Here is a 22,660-nt window from a genome sequence, read left to right as displayed (position 1 = left end):
TCTGGTGAGAGAAAGGCAGATTGAGGTTGCCAGGGTTACAGTAGTACAGAAAGTGTTGTATGCCGAAGCAGTGAAGAGAGTGGTAGAGGAAGATGGGTACAGAGGTGAGGGATCTTGAGAGGATTCCTGTGAGTAGGCAGAGACCAAGAGAGATGATGGGAAGAATATGTGCTTCAGTAAGGTGGGATTTTTTTGCATTTATTACCATAGTTGTCAATTGTACTGCAGAAATGGATCGAAAGTCCCAGAAAATAGAGGCTGTGGTGGCAGCGGCAGAGAAGTACTTGGGATTGCGAGGGATTTTCTGCACAACAGCTGCAGGGGTGTTGAGTGGTAGTGGTCTGGCATAGGACTAGATAGGGTTAAATAGTGGAATGGGGTGGTGGATTTTTGTCGTGGAAAATCGGCACAAAGGGACTCAAGTCAAACTTAAATGAATAATTATTTTTCATCAGCAAGCTGGAGAGGTTCCAACAAACTTAAAAGCACCATAGTACACGTCGGTCGGGAGCTCTGCCGGGGAAGTCCCGTTAGTTGTCCTATATACTGCTTACACAGACAAGTTATATTTGCATGATTTAGCTTGTTAATAATTAATAATTAATTCATCATTAACATTTGGTTCCTGCATGTGACCGAAATACCTCACAAGGCTTCTTCTCTCCAAGCTGAGACCTTCAAACTGAGATATTCCTTTTGGTTCCTAGAACAATGTTCTGGGCGTACTGCCAATTGGTCTGAGGAGGTCAGTGACCTGCACGAACCAAGAACATTTTCCCTCACATTTTTTAGAGCTGGCTAATACTTGGCGGGGGCAATTTTGTATTAATTACCGTATCAATGAATTTAATGTATATAGGCTGTGAATGACCTCACACACCAGTACAGTAGGTGGCGGTGTATGCACCTAAAAGTTGAATGCGCTCTGCCAACCAAATCCCAAAGAAGAAGAAGGATGCAAATGCACGTCATTTTGACCCGTATGGAGAATGTGAAAAAGGAGCAAAGTTCATCTTTATTATTGATGTTTGATGAATAGTATCTACTACCCTATGTAAATCCGGGATATATAATATACCCAATAAGAGAGTTTGTGTAAAACCTGATGCAATGCAAGAAATGTAAAAGTTTGGCCACATGTCAAGTGTTTGCAGACGGAAGGAATATGTTATTGAAGAGCATGTGAATGTAAAATGTTGTAACTGTGGTTGGGGTCATATTCCTGAATTCCCAGAGTGCCCTGTTAGGGTGAAAGAGGTTGAGGTGTCAAGGATCAGGGCTGTACAGCAAATCTCCTATGTGGAGGCGGTGAAGAGAGTTATAGTAGCAAGAGGCCACAGTTCTGAAGAAGATATGGCGGTGGATGCACTGCAACCAGTTGCAAATGTTATACGTCAATCAGTGATCTGGATACACTTATTTTGAAGGTGGATTTATTAGTATTTATAGTCACAGTTATTAATTGTACTGCACAATAAGTCCAAGATGCTGGACATCATTATATCTGCAGCTGAGAAGTTTTTGGGCCTCCAAGACTTCACGGCAGAAGCCCTGCAAGGTCTACTGTTGCCAGAAAATGTTCCGCCCTCACAAGATCCTTCTGAGCCTGTGAATGGACCTGATTAGAACAGAAAAGCAGGCTGATTTAATTTAAATGTTTTATTGATACTTTGTATGATTAAAAAAAATACTGTATACACTGAACAAACATATAAATGCAACATATAATGTTTCGGTCCCATCTTTCATGAGGTGAAATAAAATATCCCAGAAATGTTCCAGACAAAAATGTATTTCTAAAATGTTTTGCACAAATTTGTTTACATCCCTGTTAGTGAGCATTTCTCCTTTGCCAAGATGATCCATCCACCTGACAGGTGTGGCATATCATGAAGCTGATTAAATAGCATGATCATCATTACACAGGTGCACCTTGTGCTGGGGACAAGAGTAGCTGAGGAGGTGCTTGGCAGCATCTAATGGGGATCCCTAACAAATACAAAAATGCCACTCTAAAATGTGCAGTTTTTTCACACAACACAATGCCACGATGTCTCAAAGTTTTGAGGGGAGCATGCAATTGGCATGCTGACTGCAGGAATGTCCACCAGAGCTGTTGCCAGAGAATGTTAGGTTAATTTCTCTACCATTAGCTGCCTCCAATGTTGTTTTAGAGAATTTTGCAGTATGCCCATCCAGCCTCACAGCTGCTGACCACCGTGTATGGTGTTGTGTGGGCGTGCGGTTTGCTGATGTCAATGTTGTGAACAGAGTGCCCCATGGTGGTTTTGGGGTTATGGAATGGGATGGCATAAGCTACAGACAACTAACACAATTGCATTTATCGATGGCAGTTTGAATGCACAGAGATGCAATGACAAGATCCTGAGGCCCATTGTCCTGCCATTAATCCACCTGCATCACCCCGTGTTTCAGCATGTCGCAAGGATCTGTACACAATTGAACATGCTGAAAATGTCCCAATTCTTCCATGGCCTGCATACTCACAAGACATGTCACCCTTTGAGCATGTTTGGGATGGTCTGGATCGACGTGTACCACAGCTATTTATAGCTTGTTCCAGTTCCGCAAATATCCAGGAATTTTGCACAGCCATTGAAGAGGAGTGGGACAACATTCCACAGGCCACAATCAACAGCCTGATTAACTTTATGCAAAGGAGAAGTGTCCCGGAGGAGGCAGCGGCAGCTACCTAGTTCTCCAGTGCTTCATTTGTAAATTGGGGCGGTGCCGGAACCAAAAGTGAGCCCGAGAGGGGTTGACCTGGGGGCTCTGAGGTACCAGAACGGATAAAAACAAACAACCTTTATAACAAGCATTGCATGCATTATCATGGCTTTCGCGTACGGGCATAGAGCAGTGGTGTGGAGCCGCTTGCAGAAGTTACACACATGGAGTACATTTTTTGTAGCCTAGAGTCCGTGAAAAATGTGTTCTTTTTATAAATGGATTTCATGCAATTCTACATCATTTTAGATGACGAGACTTTTGAAAAATACTTTTTAATACCTCACAAATGACCAAAATGACAGGCTACTTTGACACTGAGAATCTGAGATCAATAAAAACTACCTTGTCTTGAATCCATCAATAGCTGAGGCCCCTAAGTGTGCAGAGAAACACATTGTACAATATGAGGAGGAAGATATGGTCCTAAAAACGCTTTCCAGTTTCACTGCCTCACCCAATGATGTGCAGCTCACTCACCGGCCAAAAGCTTATCTCTCTCTTGCTTTACTTTTTTAAACAATGCTTTCGCTCAATAGGCCTATTTGGAAGTTGTTAACTTGGTAACATACAGACATTTGTATTTTATTTTCAGCAAGATCCATTTGCTTTACAACCTGTGTTTTCCAGCGATTGTATTAGAAATAATTGCCAAAGGCCTGTTTTGGCTGCATGCTGTTAACTGACAGATTTGCCACACGTTAGGCATGCCTTGTGATTTTGCAATTCTAATTCAGACTTTTGCAGAATATTTTTGAATACCTCACAAATGACCAAAATGACAGGCTACTTTGACACTGAGAATCTGAGATCAATAAAACGACCTTGTCTTGAATCCATCAACAGCCTAGGCCCCTAAGTATGCAGAGAAACACATTGTAAAATATGAGGAGGAAGATATAGTTAAAGATAAATATCCTCTGTGGGAAATTCTAGTCTTACTCCTGGTGTAGTATTGGGAATGATTTAATTTCTTTCTGAACAGACTGCAGAGTGCTGCAGCACCTCCAGCACACTTCCCACAGCTATTATTATATTAGGAGATAAATGATGAAGTGCAATGCTGGAGAGAAGAGAGTTGCCGGCTTATGTCTATAACAGCACAGAGAGGGAGAGAGATCATAGAAAGTGAATGTCATTGTATTTCTGTGAGAGATACAGGCGTGCTTCTCTCTCTCTCACCACAGCAATGGCCACGCCTTGGTCTAGGCTACAATGTTGCGCAAACCATAAACCCGGGACGGCCCAACATTAACCAATTCTTAGAATATCATGCACGTTTTCACATTACGTTTTTTTAGGGGGACATGACAATTACAGAGGAATCTAAATGTAATTACTCTGATTGCTTTTATTAGTATTTTTACATTGCAAACAGTGGAAATTATTTTTCTTGCCACAAGAGGTAGGCTACCTGATCCTGGCAAATGGGTTCCGGAACGAAAGACTACAAAACTGAGAGGTACCGGAGGATCCAGCTCAAATTAAGCACCGCCCTTCTCATATAATGGGGTAGGGCCATCCCAAGGATCCCTGAATGCACCAAATATTTTTTTGAACTAAACCAAGACAGACCAAAGCTGGTCATTTCCAGTGGGAACAGATGAGTCGTAGTGGGCAGAGCCAAGCACGAGCTAGCGAGATCCTATTGGCGTATTCTAGCATACATCTGCATATTTCTGTTAGGGGATTGCCTCCTCTGTGAAGCGCTCGTGTGCAATAACTCAATCGCCTTTGCGTTCCTTCTAAATAACATGATTTAAAAAAAACATTTGCAACAGGTAAGTCCACAAAACTTAGTCCACTCTGTGCATAACAGATTTTAGTTTTGGGAACAGAACTGTATTAAGATCAGATGTTTCATCGATTAGAACATTTGCAGAATGTCGGCCAAAATCCATCTCGTTCCATCTTCTCCCACTGCCGGCCAGTGGGCTTCCTCTCACTGCCATATTTGGTAGTGAGTGGAAACGCCAACCGGATGCTTCACAATTATACATCCAGTGAAATATCTGTCTCATTGTTCTATCTGTGGCTGCACTGTGGTAGTGGGGGAACAGGAAGTTCCGGGAAGGCACGCACCATTCCTCAGTATAAAGAAAGCTCCAGAACTGTGATGGCAAGAAGATAATCTTTGTGTCAGTTTCTATTTATTACTATAGGTATGTGTTATGACGAGTTTCTCTGGCATCAAGTAATTCAGTATGCAAGAGAATAGTTAAACACTTAGATGGAGAGTTGGTTCAAAGTATTTAATATTACAGTACCAGATTCACATGACAAGCGTTACCGGCGTAGCCTATTGTCATCTGAATGACTTACATAGAAAGCTTCTTAGTTTATATAAGGATTTTCCGAGCTAATTCCATCCAACAGTTGCCAACAATTATTGAGTGTCACTCCTCGCCACATATAGGATCACCCTATATGGTATCGTGTTGCACCCTAGTCAGGATTTCCATCACGTACTCCTTCTAAGATTAGCACCAGTGGCCCCCCAGCTATCTTGGCCCGCATACCTTCTGGCACCCACCAGTGACAGAAATAAATACATGGAATGTATGTCATCCTCCAAATCCTTATGCAGCTCTCAATATTCCAAACATTAACTAATACTTTATAAAATATGTAATATCAGTATGTAATAACACGTTTAAACTTTCTAATATCGAAAGAACATGTCATACCATGCTAGGTAAAAATCCGTTAAGGTATTATCACGTTTGGTAAAGGTTTGATGTGTTATTTTTATGTCCAACTGAGTAAACCTGGTAACTATTTTTCAAGTCACATGGCTAGATACTTTGGGTTTCTCTGAATGGATGTACATAATTTCCTCAAGGTGATTTCATAAAGAATCCATTTATTTTTGATTTCAGAGTTTGTTTTGCATTTTTGGTTTTGTGTAAAATTAACGAGCTGGTAAAAATGCCGCCGCCCACACGGTCAGCGTCAATGGACTTCAGTGCATCAGAGAGACAATTTCAGGGTTGCACTACTGTTTTGAAGCTGAATGTAATGATTATAAGTTTTCTAATAATAATATAATATGCCATTTAGCAGACGCTTTTATCCAAAGCGACTTACAGTCATGTGCGCATACATTTTACGTATGGGTGGTCCCGGGGATCGAATCCACTACCCTGGCGTTACAAGCGCCATGCTCTACCAATTGAGCTACAGAGGACCACGTGTACTAATATTCAGTCACATTCAGTTGTTTCTGTATTTATCGATAAATGTTACTATGGTGTGAATGGAAAATACAATTGGTTTTTGATTGAAATAATACAGTGACTACAAGGTTATTCAGGAAAATAGTACATAGTGCTGCCTAAAACAAACAGTGACCTTGTACTAAATGGCTTTTTCATTTATGCATTTACTGTACCAGTCAAAAGTTTGGACACACCTACTCATTCAAGGGTTTTTCTTAAATTTTACTATTTTTCTACATTGTAGAATAATAGTGAAGACATTTAAACTATGAAATAACACATATGGAATCATGTAGTAACCAAAAAGTGTTAAATAAATCAAATATATTTTAGATTTTAGTTTCCTCAACGTAGCCACCCTTTGCCTTGATGACAGCTTTGTAGAATATTTAATCTACAATGTAGAAAATAATACGAATAAAGATAAATAGGTGTTCTAAAACTTTTGACTGGTACTGTATGTGAATTTTGAAAAATCTGCTATAGGTTAAGTACCGGCACCTCAAATATCTAGTGCTTGAGCTCCTGTTCCTCTTATAGAATGTTAGCTCAACAGTATTGTGGAGCTCCTGCACCTAAATATAAACAGTACCGGCACCTATTTCAGTCCAGGTCAAGCACTGAATTAGATGATTTAACAAGATGAGTATATTTTTAGAGAATAAAGAAAGTGTCAGAACTGTCAAGACACTAACTTTTTGTGACTGTTTCTCATTGTTACTACAGGACGACTAGAATTAAGTCTGAGGCCGGTAACATCAATAGTGAGGACAAACCCAGCCTGCCTCTCTCCTTCTGAGAGGACAAACCTACAGTCACTGGGTCCTGATTGTGACAGTGGTGCCCAGTTTGCACTGCAGGGTCCACAGATGGCATCAGTGAAGCTGGAAGACTGCAGTCAAACACTGGAGCTGAATGTCAACATTAAAGATGAAGAAGAGGAGGAGAAGATTGGGAAATCTGTTTCTCATGGTAAGAGCAGGTTCTATCTAACTAAGTTTGTGTTATTCATTCCAACTTCCCACTGTGCATGAAAAGTTGGAGTATAACTGTTTCATGATGAACTGTTTCAATGAGAAGGTAGATATTATTTCATGCTACTGACCCTTGCATGGTTTTACACCAGTATTGCCAGCATGTGTTTTATTCACTGGGCTATCTGGAGTGCTCAGAGAGTAGACTAAAGAAGTGAAGTAGACAAACTGCCAATGTTTTAAAGTTCTATTAAATGAGTCTGTGTAGTTACTAACCCTTGTGATAGTGAGTGGAGAATGACACTAACCCTTGTGATAGTGAGTGGAGGATGATATGGCTTCTACATCTGCATTGCTTGCTCTTTGGGGTTTTAGGCTGGGTTTCTATAAAGCACTTTGTGACAACTTCTGATGTAAAAGGGGCTTCAATAAATACACTTGATTGACATGTATATCACACCAACTGACTGGTTCTTCTGATGTTGTTCACACAGGACACCATGTTGAGACATTCTCTACATCCAGAGAACAACAGCAGGAAGATCACAGAGCTAAGAGGTCTCACCACTGCCCACATTGTGAGGAGAGTTTCTCAATTCTATCAAAGTTAAAAGTACACCTACAAATACACACAGGAGAGAATCTGAATTCCTGTACTCACTGTGGGAAGAATTTCACAACATCAAAGGCTCTGACCGTTCATCAGAGAGTGCACACAGGAGAGAAGCCTTATTCCTGCTCAGACTGTGTAAAATGCTTCATAACATCAACTGAGCTAAAACGTCATCAGAGAACACACACAGGAGAGAAGCCTTACTCCTGCTCTGACTGTGGGAAGAATTTCTCTCGACTGGAAAGCTTAAAAAAACATAAACGTATACATACAGGGGAGAAGCCTTACTCCTGCTCTGACTGTGGGAAGAATTTCTCTCGACTGGGCCATTTAAAAGCACATGAACGTATACATACAGGAGAGAAGCCTTACTCCTGCTCTGACTGTGGGAAGAGTTTCTCTCATCTGGGCACCTTAAAAAATCATGAACGTATACATACAGGAGAGAAGCCTTACTCCTGCTCTGACTGTGGGAAGAGTTTCTTTCGACTGGGCACCTTAAAAAATCATGAACGTATACATACAGGAGAGAAGCCTTACTCCTGCTCTGACTGTGGGTCGAGTTTCTCTCATCTGGGCACCTTAAACAATCATGAACGTATACATACAGGAGAGAAGCCTTACTCCTGCTCTGACTGTGTAAAATGCTTCATAACATCAACTGAGCTAAAACGTCATCAGAGAACACACACAGGAGAGAAGCCTTACTCCTGCTCTGACTGTGTAAAATGCTTCATAACATCAACTGAGCTAAAAGTTCATCAGAGAACACACACAGGAGAGAAGCCTTACTCCTGCTCTGACTGTGGGAAGAGTTTCTTTCAACTGGGCCACTTAAAAACACATGAACGTATACATACAGGAGAGAAGCCTTACTCCTGCTCTGACTGTGGGAAGAATTTCTCTCGACAGAAAAGCTTAAAATCGCACCAAAGGATACACACAGGAGAGAAGCCTTAATCCTGGTCTGAATGTGGGTCGAGTTTCTCTCAACTTGGCAACTTAAAACAACATGAATGTATACATACAGGAGAGAAGCCTTACTCATGCTCTGACTGTGGAAATATTTTCTCTCAAATAGGCCATTTAAAAAGACACCAAGGTAAACATAAAACGAGAGAAGGCTTACCACTGATCTAAAAACAACAGCTAATCTGCAAGGTCATCAGAGAACACACACAGGAGAGAATCCTTACTTTTGCTCTTAATATGGCAAGAGTTTCTCCCGATTGGCAAAGTAAAAACACCAAAATTACACACTGGAGAGAAGACTTATTACTGCACTGACTGTGAGACGAGATTCTACAGATTGGGCAATTTAAAAGACACCAACGTATGCATAAGAAGTGGTAGTGGTCAAAGACAAGACCACAGAGGGGACTCCATCCTAGATCTGATCAACACAACCCACTGTACTTGCTCCTCTCAGATCCAGTGATCACAAATGTCTGCTGTTCTCTCCAAACACAACATCAGGAGGGAGAAGTGAGGTGCAGCAGAAAAAATGACATCTGGTAACCCAGAACAGAAAGGAGACCTTTGCACGATGTAAGGCCAGTCAGTACTGACTGGTCTGCCATTTTTGAGGTGGAGAGCATTGATGCAAAGGTGGAGATGTTCAACTCCTGCATTCAAACTGCACTTGATGTATGCATGCCAATAAGAAATAAGAAAACAACAACACTGGATCAGCCCTGGATGACTGAAATAATAAAGGCTGCCATCAGGAAAATACAGAATATTTTCAACAGATGGGGAGAAACAATGACATGGAGAAAATACAGAAACACAGTGCAAATGCTTATCAAGGAAGCAAAGACAAACTACTACAAAACTGAAATCCAGGACCTAAAGAAGAAAAACCCTAAGGAATGGTGGGACTTCATTAACAATGGACTGGGACCAAAGAAAACATCAGGAGGGAGAATACAGGTCGAGGGAATTGAAGACGATGTGGCTGATGTTTTGATTGGCTTCTTTGCTGAGGCATGGACAAGCACCACACCTATTGCCATCTTCCCCCTGCCCATGTCTACAAGACAGGTTGAGCTGTGCAGCATTGGCCAGTTAAAGCAATCTCTGACCAGACTCAGCCCACGTAAAGCATGTGGGCCTGATGGCATTCCAGCCTGGCTACTAAAAGAGCATGCAGAAGATCTAGCCCCTGTCATCAAACACATTGTTAAAACTGTCCCCTGCCAGTAGGAGGTGTTATCTGAGTGCACGATTCAGTATGACTACCTCCCAAAGTCCAGCACTACTACCGCCCTTGTGAAAGCCACATACTCCTGGCTGACAGCTACAGACTCCATAAACCCAACAATGGTGAGGGTGTTACTTGCTGATGTGTCCAAAGCCTTTGATCGAGTAGATCACACAAAGTTCCTGCAACATCTGTCTGACATTGAACTGTGTCCAAGGTTACTAGCCTGGCTCCACAGCTACACCACCGAAAGAGGGCAGATGGTGATGGCAACTGGCACATTTAGCCCTTTGTCAGAGGTTACCTCTGGTGTGCCACAAGGTGGCGTGGTTTCACCATATCTGTTTCTCCTTCACATGTCCATCTGAAAAGTTGTCTTCAGTGACACTCTGGACACTGGCTATGCAGACGATGTAGGGCTGTCCCGAGCCATACCATTAACCAGCATCCAAGAGGACACTTCCATGGGCTTGGAGATACAGCAGCTGGAAGAGTGGGCCACATCCAACAACATGGTCCTGAATGGGAAAAAGTCTGTGGAAATTCAGATATGTTTTTCTAGAGACCATCCACAACCTGCACCACTAATCCTAGGAGGACAGAAAGTACCAGTTGTAACAACAACCAAGTATCTTGGTTTTCATCTAGACTCTAACCTCAGTGGTGACACGTGGAGCAGTCAGTGAGAAAGGCCTCAAAACGCCTTTTTGACATTTCTTGCCAGTAATGTCCTACTGAAGATCTGGTCACAGTCTATACTACACTGGCCAGGCCTTGTCTGGAATACGGTAGAGTGCTGTTAGTTGGAGGGCCTTGAGGATCATCTCCAGAGGTGGAGCAGTCCAACCACAGCTCCCGTCACTGCAGAGCAGGCGAGAACAGGCTGCAGTGCACCTGGTGAAGGACATGCACACTCTTGACCATCCACTGAATGACCTGCTCCCTCCAAGAAGAGGTAACTGCACCACCAGGCTCCTGAGAAACAGCCACAAACTGTCCTGTCTAACTGCCCGTACAAACCGCCTGCGAAACGCCACTCTACCCACTGATATCAGACTGCATAATAACTCCCAAAATCTTTTTTTTAAATCACATTTTAATATTTCAATTTCCATCAAGCGTTCTGTATTCTACTTATGTCACGTATTGTGTTATGTATTTTAAAACCAGTGTTTTGTAGTTATTAGTCATGTAAATTCTGCATTTATTCCGTTTTATCGGTGAGCAAGAATAAATCAACTCAAACTCAAAGGGGGTTGCAACTAAATATTAGGAAGGTGTTCCTAATGTTTTGTGGACTCAGTGTACATCAGATAAAGATGGTGTGATGATCAGTTTTTAGCATTAGTTTGGGTGGATTGTTTTTTATTACTAAACATCTTTTGTTTAATGATAAACAGGCTATGAATCGACTACTTGTGTTTATGAAATTGTCTTTTAATACCAGATTAATTATTTTAGTAATTGATGATGAATGTATTTGAATAACTGTATTGAAGTTAATTGATCTGGCGGCAGGTAGCCTAGCGGTTAAGAGTGTTGGGCCAGTAACTAAAAGGTCGCTGGTTTGAATCCCGTGCCAATTAGGTCCAAAATCTGTCATTGTGGCCTTGTGCAAGGCAATTAACCCCAATTGGTCCTATAAGTCGCTCTGGATAAGAGCATCTGCTAAATTACAAATATGTAATGAAAATTCATGTTTGTACATGAGTTTGTGCTGGGCAACCTCTTCTTCTCTTGTGCATAAATATAACAAACTGTTTAAAGTGAAATAGTTAGTGTCTATACAGTGCATTCTGAAAGTATTCAGACCCCTTGACTTTTTCAACAAGAAAATACGTTACAGCCTTATTGTAAAATTGATTAAAAAAATAAAAATTCCCTCATTAATCTACACACAATACCCCATAATGACAAAGCGAAAACAGGTTTAGACATTTTTGCAAATTTATTAGAAATAAAATAAATCTCAAAATTTAGCTCAGGTGCATCCTGTTTCCATTCATCTTCCTTTAGATGTTTCTACAACTTGATTGGAGTCCACCTGAGATAAATTCAATTGATTGGACATGGTTTGAAAAGGCACACACCTGTCTATATAACATCCCACAGTTGACAGTGCATGTCAGAGCAAAAACCAAGCCATGAGGTCGAAGGAATTGACCGTAAATCTCCGAGACAGGATTGTATCGAGGCACAGATCTGGGGAAGGGTACCAAAACATTTCTGCAGCATTGAAGGTCCCCAAGAGCACCGTGGCCTCCATCATTCTTAAATGGAAGAAGTTTGGAACCACCAAGACTCTTCCTAGAGCTGTCCGCCCGGCCAACCTGAGCAATCGGGGGAGAAGGGCCTTGGTCAGGAAGGTGACCAAGAACCCGATGATCACTTTGACAGAGCTCCAGAGTTCAGCCCGCTTGGAGTTTGCCAAGAGGCACCTAAAGGACTCTGACCATGACAAACAAGATTCTCTGGTCTGATGTTACCAAGATTGAACTCTTTGGCCTGAATGTCAAGCGTCACGTCTGGAGGAAACCAGGCACCATGCCTACGGTGAAGCATGATCGTGGCAGTATCATGCTGTGCATATGTTTTTCAGAGGCAGGGAGACTAGTCAGGATCGAGGGAATAATGAACGGAGCAAAGTACAGAGAGATCCTTGATGAAAACCTACTCGAGAGCGCTCAGGACTTCAGACTGGGACGAAGGTTCACCTGGCCCAGCCAGAGCCCAGACTTGAACACAATTTAATATCTCTGGAGAGACCAGAAAGAGCTGTGCAGCAACGCTCCCCATCCAACCTGACAGAGCTTGAGAGGATCTGCAGAGAAGAATTGAAGAAACTCCCCAAATACAGGTGTGCCAAGCTTGTAGCGTCATACCCAAGACGACTCGATGCTATAATCACTGCCAAAGGGTGCTTCAAGAAAGTACTGAGTAAAGGGTCTGAATACTTATGTAAATTTGATATTTCAGTTTTTTATTAATAATAATTAATAATTGGTCATTTAGCAGACGCTCTTATCCAGAGCGACTTACAGGAGCAATTAGGGTTAAGTGCCTTGCTCAAGGGCACATCGACAGATTTTTTCACCTAGTGGGCTCGGGGATTAGAACCAGCGACCTTTCGGTTACTGGCACAACGCTCTTACCCACTAAGCTACCTTACCCACTATCCTAATAAATTAGGAAAAACAACTAAAAACCTGTCTTTTGCTTTGACATTATGGGGTATTGTGTGTAGATTGATGAGGGGAAAAAAATGATTCAACCAACTTTAGAATATGGCTGTAACGTAATAAAATTTGGAAAAAGTCAAGGGGGTCTGAATACTTTCAGAAGGCATAGCCAAGCTATCATTGACTAGGTATTGGCACCCCATGTATATAGCCAAGCTACCATTGACTAGGTATTGGCACCCCATGCATATAGCCAAGCTACCATTGACTAGGTATTGGCACCCCATGTATATAGCCAAGCTCCCATTGACTAGGTATTGGCACCCCATGTATATAGCCAAGCTACCATTGACTAGGTATTGGCACCCCATGTATATAGCCAAGCTACCATTGACTAGGTATTGGCACCCCATGTATATAGCCAAGCTACCATTGACTAGGTATTGGCACCCCATGTATATAGCCAAGCTACCATTGACTAGGTATTGGCACCCCATGTATATAGCCAAGCTACCATTGACTAGGTATTGGCACCCCATGTATATAGCCAAGCTACCATTGCTCATCGTGTATTAATTCCTTGTGCTACAATCTTTTTCCTATTATTATAATTGTTGTATTGTGTTCTCCATTGTTGGTCAACATTTCACTGTTAGTCTACACCTGTTGTTTACCAAGCATGTGACAATTAAAATGAAATGACTACGTGTTTAGTAAATTGTCTTCTAAACAAAAATATAACCTTGACATGTGAAGTGTTGGTCCCATGTTTCATGAGCTGAAATAAAAGATCCCAGAAAATTTCCAAATGCATAAAAAGCTTAATAATCTCAAATGTTGTGCACACATTTTTTTCCATCTCTGTTAGTGAGCATTTCTCCTTTGCCAAGATAATCCATCCACCTGACAGGTGTGGCATATCAAGAAGCTGATTAAACAGCATGATCATTACACAGGTGCACCTTGTACAATAAAAGGCCACTCTGAAATGAGACGTTTTGTCACACAACACAATGCCACAGATGTCTACATTTTGAGGGAGTGCGTAATTGGCATGCTGACTGCAGGAATGTTCACCAGAGCTGTTGCCAGAGAATGTAATGTAAATTTCTCTACCGAGAATTTGGCAGAACGTCCAACTGGCTTCACAGCCACAGACCACGTGTTACCGTGCAAGCCCAGGACCTCCACATCTGGCTTCTTCACCTGCAGGATCATCTGAGATCAGCCACCCGGACAGCTGATGAAACTGAGGAGTATTTCTATCTGTAATAAAGCCCTTTAGTGGGGGAAATCATTCTTATTGGCTGATGGGTGGGCCTTGCTCCCAAATGGTTGGGCCTATGCCTTCCCAGGCCCACCCATGGCTGCTCCCCTGCCCATTCATGTGAAATCCATAGATTAGGGCCTAATGAATGTATTTCAATTGACTGATTTCCTTATATGAACTGTACCCTAGTAAAATTGTTGAATGTTGTGTTTATATTTTTGTTCAGTTAGTTAAAATCTTACAAAAAAACTGATGATGAATATGTTTGGAAAACTGCATTGATCTGCCAATGAAAAATAACGTTTGTACATGAATATGTACTGGTCAACCTCTCCTTCTCTTTTGTATTCAGTTCTTCCATATTAGATCTGACAGTATGAATGGTTCTTATGGTTGTATTCAGTTCTTCCATATTAGATCTGACAGTAAGAATGGTTCTTATGGTTGTATTCAGTTCTTCCATATTAGATCTGACAGTATGAATGGTTCTTATGGTTGTATTCAGTTCTTCCATATTAGATCTGACAGTAAGAATGGTTCTTATGGTTGTATTCAGTTCTTCCATATTAGATCTGACAGTATGAATGGTTCTTATGGTTGTATTCAGTTCTTCCATATTAGATCTGACCGTATTAATGGTTCTTATGGGCTGAGTGCCTGGAGTGACTACAGTCATACCAAGTTTTCTTTGACCCTGTGATCTCACCAGGACAGAACCACATGTCTCTATCACACTCCAGCCCAGAAGGTGGCAGTGATGCACCTTTAACGTTGGTCTGAACACCACCAATAAACACCATAGAAGAAGAATGCATGCTTAGCAACAACCAAGGGGCCATGCAGCTTTCCACTGTCCCAAAGACTGTCTATTATATGGAACAGATTGGCATGTGACCACTCTAACAATGTAGACACGTCCTCAAAGATTGGACATGAATCTGTGTTGGTCAAACTCTTCTCTTCTCTATCATTAAATACAACAAAACTATGTTTTAAGTGAAATATTTAGTGTTTGAAGCTGGAAAAAAGACTTGAAATTAGCATCACAAAGATACATTTGACCTATGCACTAACAAGCTTTTTCAATATACGCAGCTTTATCACTGGAGAAAACCAACCTTAAGAAAAAAAGGGTCGAGAAGGAAGTCAATGACAATGAAAGTGGATCTAGTCTCATCAGCCAGTCTGACACCAAGAGTGAAGATACCAGTTCTACTGAATCTGACAGCAAAATTGAGTCAGACAGTGAAGTTGAGCCAGTGGAAGGTACTCCTCCAAGACTGCCAACACACGCTGAGGAAGAGTCAGATGGTGAACTCCAGACAGTAGGTGGTACTCCTCCAAGACTGCCAACACACGCTGAGGAAGAGTCAGATGGTGAACTCCAGGCAGTAGGTGGTACTAAGCCAAGACTGCCAACACACAGTGACATAGATTCAGAGACTGAAGCCAATGCTGGTTGTGCAATTCAGGAGACAACTGACTCTGACAATGATGATGTTGAAAACGATTCTACCTTCAGAGAGGACCTGGCAACCTGGATAAGTGATTTCCAAGTGAAACACAATGCTGTTGATGCACTTCTGAAGATGCTGCAGTCTAATGGTCACCCAGATTTGCCTTCCACTGCTAGAACTCTCCTAGAAACCACCAATGTTTTTGTTGAAGTCAAGTCTAATGTGGAGTTTGTCAGATTTAAAGTGAAGGTGGAGTTAGTGAAACATCTAAGCATCTATCCTAAATCTGGGGTTGGAGATTTGAATCTTTTAGAAATATCCCTTAATCTGGATGGTCTCCCTTTGTTCAAAAGTACCAATATGTCGTTATGGCCACTTTTGTGCTCTATCAATCTATCACCACCCACAGTGTTTCCTCTGTCACTTGCAATGGCATCATGGAAACCAAGCTCCCTGGAATTCCTCAATGACACTTTGCTGGAGCTTAAAGAGTTGATGCAGACCGGCTTGAAGTGGGGAGACACAACACTGCAAGTGAAAGTTTGTTCTGTAACGTGATGCCCCTGCAAAAGCCATGGTAAAATGCATAAAGATGTATTCTGGCTACTATAGCTGTGACGGGTGCACTCGTGTTGTGCTTACCATCTTGCACAGCCTGTAGCAAGCCCCATTTAGCTACAGCCAAGTTCACAAGCTGTATTAGTTATGCAAACTATCTTGGCTGGTAAATCAAGAGACTGAACAGTGTGGAATTGGTGTTTTGTTTTTCTGCACAGGGCATACAGCATTATTATGTTGTACATTTTGTCAAAGAGAACAATGTTGAAGTTGTACCAGAGCAGTGGGTGGAGAAGAGAGATGGGGTGAGTTGATCAGTTAAATGGTTTACCCTTTTTAGGCAAAGAGATGGATAAATAGTTCACTTTAAACAGTGTCTCATATCCTGCAGGTCCTGTGTTGCTACTGGCCAAGAAATGCCATTAAGAGAGGAGACCGGCCTGACAAAATATTACGGGAGTAGTACAGAATTTCCATCTTTTCATCAACTGGTAAAATAATATTTGACTGTCCATCCACTCCCGTTTATATTGCCATGTATGCTTGGTTGTGTGGCTCTGGAGCAGGTTGCATCAGTTGAACATACTCCCTACACGTAAGGCTAGTTACAACGTAGAATATGTTCCTAAGCCAGGCGTTAACCTGTGTCACCACCTGGATGTAAGTAATAGCTTTTGCTACGCCAGGGAGTAAAAACTAAGTGTAATGTGGGGTAGACGTATAGTATATATCTATAACTAGTTTCCAAGGTAAGTGTTTCATGACTAGTCATGTCGCATCTTGTTAAATTTTCTAAATCATTACGTCGGGCGTAGGTAGGTCCAACTTATCTCTTACACCTTATCGTCTAACTGGTGCAACCCACTCCTGGTCAGTAGAGTCAGGAACTTCCCCCTCTTAAGTACTATATGTATTGGCTGAAAGTATTACTATGTGAATTACAAATACTCAATAGCCGGTTTGCCAGTGTTAATAGGAAACTATTTATGACAATGTTTATTGCACGTACAGACAATTACTCTGTGGCAGAGCAACGAGCCAAACGGGGGTTGACACCTCCGATGTTGAATCTGACGAGGAACCAGCCGAAGAGGGCGGTGACTAAACCAATCAGATTCCGTGTAGAGCCACCTGGTGAGGATTTCTTAACTGCTCTTATTCCATTGTGTGTATTACATGCATCAGGAAGTAGATTAAATAAATGAGTATTTTTTTGTATTGTCCTTCGTAAGATGATGATGGAAGTGAAGCACTCCAGAAAAAGACAAATGAACCCAGACAAGCCCAGCGTACAGTGCCACAGCTTCCACCAGCCCCTAGTGGTAAGATCCTGCATTAGGCTACTAGGTCATTGAACGTATAATCAGAAAGTTGATGGTAAGTTTTACACACATTCAAGTATGTGGGTGAAGAAAAGCTTACAGTTAATGCAAGTACTAGTCTTAAATTGAGACGGAATGAAATCATGACCTAATGACAGTTGATATGACAAGAAATTACCACACCCATCTGATCTTGACATACTTGATTATTTAGTGACCAAAAGTGTAACAGTTCTTAATTTTTTTTATTTTTAGTAACTTCAAGAGCCAGTGTCTTTGAAAATGACCCTACAACAAGGTACATAATGTTTCAAGTCTGATAAACAAGCCTACTTTCTCAAAGTTCTGTTCCTACCAACTGTATGGGATGAACAGGAAAATCTGATAAGTGTGTACTATAAATGTGGTAACGGTTTGACATCTGTGATATTCTCTGAAGTTGCAGATGCAGAGGACTTGAGGCCATGTGCCACCTCAAGCCAGAGCGACAGTAAGTGTCTGGTTGTAGTTGTAGGGTATACAATTCGTTTTAGGGTAAACAATTGAATTGTATGAAGTATTATAACTTTACAAACCTTTCAAAGCCACTCAATAGAATACAATTACCATCATATTTTTGCATATTAGGTTATTTAAAGTCTTATTACTACTTTGTGCATACTGTTAGAACTTTCCAAATACTTCTGGTGCTGTGTATGGGTGAAACTTGTTGTCACGCCCTGGCTCTGGGGACTATGTTATGTTGAGCCAGGGTGTGTAAGTCTATGTTTTATATATCTAGGTTGGCCTGAGTGACTCCCAATCAGAGACAACGAGTGTCAGCTGGTTGTCTCTGATTGGGAGCCATATTTAACTATCGGTCTTTTCACTTTGTGTTGTGGTTTCTTGTTCCGTGTTGGTTTGTTTTTGTAACCAAGGACGTCACGTTTCGTTGTTTTGATCGTGTGATCTTGATAAAATAACTATGTTTGCTTTCAACGCTGCGCCTTGGTCCTCTCCCTCCTTAGACGATCGTGACAGAAGAAACCACCATAACAGGACCAAGCAGCGTGAAGAAGAGAGAGGATGGACTTGGGAGCAGTTGAGTAGGAGTCTCGACTGGGCCAAGCCAAGAGAAGAGGAGAGAGGTTGGACTTTGGAGCAGTGGGGTGAGAGTCTGGCGAGAACGATGGAGGCCTGGTCCACGAAGAGGAGAGAACCCCAGAAAATTTTTAGGGGGGGGCTCACGACGTCGGACCAGCAGGAGGCCGCGATAGAGCGGTCCAGTGGGTTGCCGGAGGAGGCCGCCGGGTTAAGGGGGCCACTGGTCGAAGAGGGGATGGAGGAAGTAGAGGCACGGCGAGAGGTACTGGCGTGTGTTGCCAGTCCGGTCCGGCCCGTTCCAGATCCCGGTGTAGGGCCAGTGGTGTGTGTCCCCAGTACAGTCCGGCCCATCCAAGCTCCCCGCACCAAGCCAGTGGTGTGCGTCGTCAGCCCTGTCCGGCCCGTTCCTGCTCTCCGCGCCAAGTCTGTGGTGCGCGTCGCCAGCCCTGTCAGGCCCGTGCCTGCTCTCCGCACTCAAGTCTATGGTGCGTTTCGCCAGCCCTGTCCGGCCCGTTCCTGCTCTCCGCACCAGGTCTGTGGTGCGCGTCGCCAGCCCAGTCTGGCCCATCCAAGCTCCCCGCACCAGAACAGTGGTGCGCGTCGCCAGCCCTGTCCGGCCTGTGCCTGCTCTCCGCACCAAGTCTGTAGTGCGCGTCGCCAGCCCAGTCCGGCCCATCCAAGCTCCCCCGCACCAGGTCAGTGGTGCGCGTCGTCAGCCCGGTCCGGCTCAGTCCTGCTCCCCGCACTCAAGTCAGGGGTGCGCTCGTCAGCCCGGTCCGGCCCGTTCCTCCTCCACGCATCAAGCCAGGGGTGTGCGTCGTCAGTCCAGCACAACCCGTGCCTGGGTCATGTCCGAGCCGGATCCGCCGCCGAGGCGGAGTGCCCACCCGGTCCCTCCCCTGTTGTGGTTGTTTGGCGCGGCCGGAGTCCACGCCTTTGGGGGGTACTGTCACGCCTGGCTCTGGGGACTATGTTATGTTGAGCCAGGGTGTGTAAGTCTATGTTTTATATATCTAGGTTGGCCTGAGTGACTCCCAATCAGAGACAACGAGTGTCAGCTGGTTGTCTCTGATTGGGAGCCATATTTAACTATCGGTCTTTTCACTTTGTGTTGTGGTTTCTTGTTCCGTGTTGGTTTGTTTTTGTAACCAAGGACGTCACGTTTCGTTGTTTTGATCGTGTGATCTTGATAAAATAACTATGTTTGCTTTCAACGCTGCGCCTTGGTCCTCTCCCTCCTTAGACGATCGTGACACTTGTATTTACAGTGGGGAAAAAAGGTATTTAGTCAGCCACCAATTGTGCAAGTTCTCCCACTTAAAAAGATGAGAGAGGCCTGTAATTTTCATCATAGGTACACGTCAACTATGACAGACAAAATGAGAAAAAGAATTCCAGAAAATCACATTGTAGGATTTTTAATGAATTTATTTGCAAATTATGGTGGAAAATAAGTATTTGGTCACCTACAAACAAGCAAGATTTCTGGCTCTCAAAGACCTGTAACTTCTTCTTTAAGAGGCTCCTCTGTCCTCCACTCGTTACCTGTATTAATGGCACCTGTTTGAACTTGTTATCAGTATAAAAGACACCTGTCCACAACCTCAAACAGTCACACTCCAAACTTCACTATGGCCAAGACCAAAGAGCTGTCAAAGGACACCAGAAACAAAATTGTAGACCTGCACCAGGCTGGGAAGACTGAATCTGCAATAGGTAAGCAGCTTGGTTTGAAGAAATCAACTGTGGGAGCAATTATTAGGAAATGGAAGACATACAAGACCACTGATAATCTCCTCGATCTGGGGCTCCATGCAAGATCTCACCCCGTGGGGGTCAAAATGATCACAAGAACGGTGAGCAAAAATCCCAGAACCATACGGGGGGACCTAGTGAATGACCTGCAGAGAGCTGGGACCAAAGTAACAAAGCCTACCATCAGTAACACACTACGCCGCCAGGGACTCAAATCCTGCAGTGCAAGACGTGTCCCTTTGCTTAAGCCAGTACATGTACAGGCCCGTCTGAAGTTTGCTAGAGTGCATTTGGATGATCCAGAAGAGGATTGGGAGAATGTCATATGGTCAGATGAAACCAAAATAGAACTTTTTGGTAAAAACTAAACTCGTCGTGTTTGGAGGACAAAGACTGCTGAATTGCATCCAAAGAACACCATACCTACTCTGAAGCAAGGGGGTGGAAACATCATGCTTTGGGGCTGTTTTTCTGCAAAGGGACCAGGACGACTGATCCGTGTAAAGGAAAGAATGAATGGGGCCATGTATCGTGAGATTTTGAGTGAAAACCTCCTTCCATCAGCAAGGGCATTGAAGATGAAACGTGGCTGGGTCTTTCAGCATGACAATGATCCCAAACACACTGCCCGGGCAACGAAGGAGTGGCTTCGTAAGAAGCATTTCAAGGTCCTGGAGTGGCCTAGCCAGTCTCCAGATCTCAACCCCATAGAACATCTTTGGTGTCACGCTCTGGCTCCGGGACTGTGTATTTTTGAGCCAGGGTGTGTTTATTTGGTTGTGTTTTGGTTTTGGGTTGTGTTATGTTCTAGGTTGTCTATGTCTATGTTTGTTCAATGACTCCCAATCGGAGGTAACGAGTGTCAGCTGTCGGCTCGTTATCTCTGATTGGGAGCCATATTTATACTGTGTGTTTTCACCTTGTGTTTGTGGGTTTTTGTTCCGTGTTCCTTGTTCCGTGTTTCTGTCAGTGCTTCTGTTTGGACTTCACGATCGTGTTTAGTTTTGTGTTTCGTGCTTTACTTATTAAAGTCATTATGTTCGCTCAACGCGCTGCGTATTGGTCTGCTCATTTTCAAGACGATCGTGACATTTGGAGGGAGTTGAAAGTCTGTGTTGCCCAGCGACAGCCCCAAAACATCACTGCTCTAGAGGAGATCTGCATGGAGGAATGGGCCAAAATACCAGCAACAGTGTGTGAAAACCTTGTGAAGACTTACAGAAAACGTTTGACCTGTGTCATTGCCAACAAAGGGTATATAACAAAGTATTGAGAACCTTTTGTTATTGACCAAATACTTATTTTCCACCATAATTTGCAAATACATTCATTAAAAATCCTACAATGTGATTTTCTGGAGAGAAAAAAATCTAATTTTGTCTGTCATAGTTGACGTGTACCTATGATGAAAATTACAGGCCTCTCTCATCTTTTTAAGTGGGAGAACTTGCACAATTGGTGGCTGACTAAATACTTTTTTCCCCACTGTACATGCATCCATGCCGTGTGTCAGCATTGCAGGATGGTGGTGGTGGTGTGGGGTGTGATTTCATGGCACACATTGGGCCCCTTGATGAAGGTGGAGCAACATTTTGAATGCCACAGGATATCTAAACATCATTGCCAATCAGGTGCATCCCTTCATGGCAGCAGTTATCCATCTGCAAATATATTTTTTTCAGCAGGATTATACCCCATGCAACAAGGCTTGTCCAGGAATGGTTCGAAGAACATGACACTGTAGTGACCAAAAGAACATGATAGTACCATGGTATTTATTTCATGGTACTACCATGTCACGAACACACCATGGTAGTTGCACCAGTACCATGGTATTCTTTAGAAACATAGAGAGAAGATACGGCCAGATCTGTCATAACAGCCTGGAAGTAAAGCCAGATTGAATTTACAATATACGGGGGTTGGCAACTAGGTTTGGCCTCCAGTCAATGTGTTGCTGAGCTTGTAGCTAGTCTGCGGGCCAGAACATAATTAGCCTATTAACAAATAGCCTATAGCTGCCCAATTCATAGTCCTACACAGTGAAGCTACACTACACATTTAACACGTGGTTAGTGGGCTAATCAATTCAATGACCATAACATAATAATGTCCATCTGATTACAGTGGTAAAATCACCAATGTCTATATTAATAGTCCAACTGATCTATTCAAATATATGTATCATATTTCTCCAGTATCAAAACAGTGTGTCTTGTTTGCAACGAAACTGTCGCTGTTTGGGAAGAGTTCAATCTGAGATGTTATTATGAATCTAAG

At 42.8% G+C, this 22,660-nt stretch overlaps 1 long non-coding RNA gene across 1 annotated transcript; it reads left to right on the top strand.

Annotated features, from left to right (window-relative positions):
- Positions 1-17,306: 17,306 nt before the first annotated feature.
- On the top strand, positions 17,307-18,037 carry LOC121562538. Its single transcript, XR_006659129.1, has 3 exons — positions 17,307-17,354; positions 17,453-17,542; positions 17,798-18,037. It is a non-coding gene; the product is annotated as an uncharacterized LOC121562538 (long non-coding RNA).
- Positions 18,038-22,660: the final 4,623 nt, after the last annotated feature.

This window comes from Coregonus clupeaformis, unplaced genomic scaffold (genome assembly GCF_020615455.1).
Source record: "Coregonus clupeaformis isolate EN_2021a unplaced genomic scaffold, ASM2061545v1 scaf0826, whole genome shotgun sequence".
In the NCBI taxonomy this organism is placed as follows: Eukaryota; Metazoa; Chordata; class Actinopteri; order Salmoniformes; family Salmonidae; genus Coregonus; species Coregonus clupeaformis.
The sequence above is the reverse complement of the archived record's forward strand: the minus strand, read 5'-3'. Positions and strand labels throughout refer to the sequence as shown.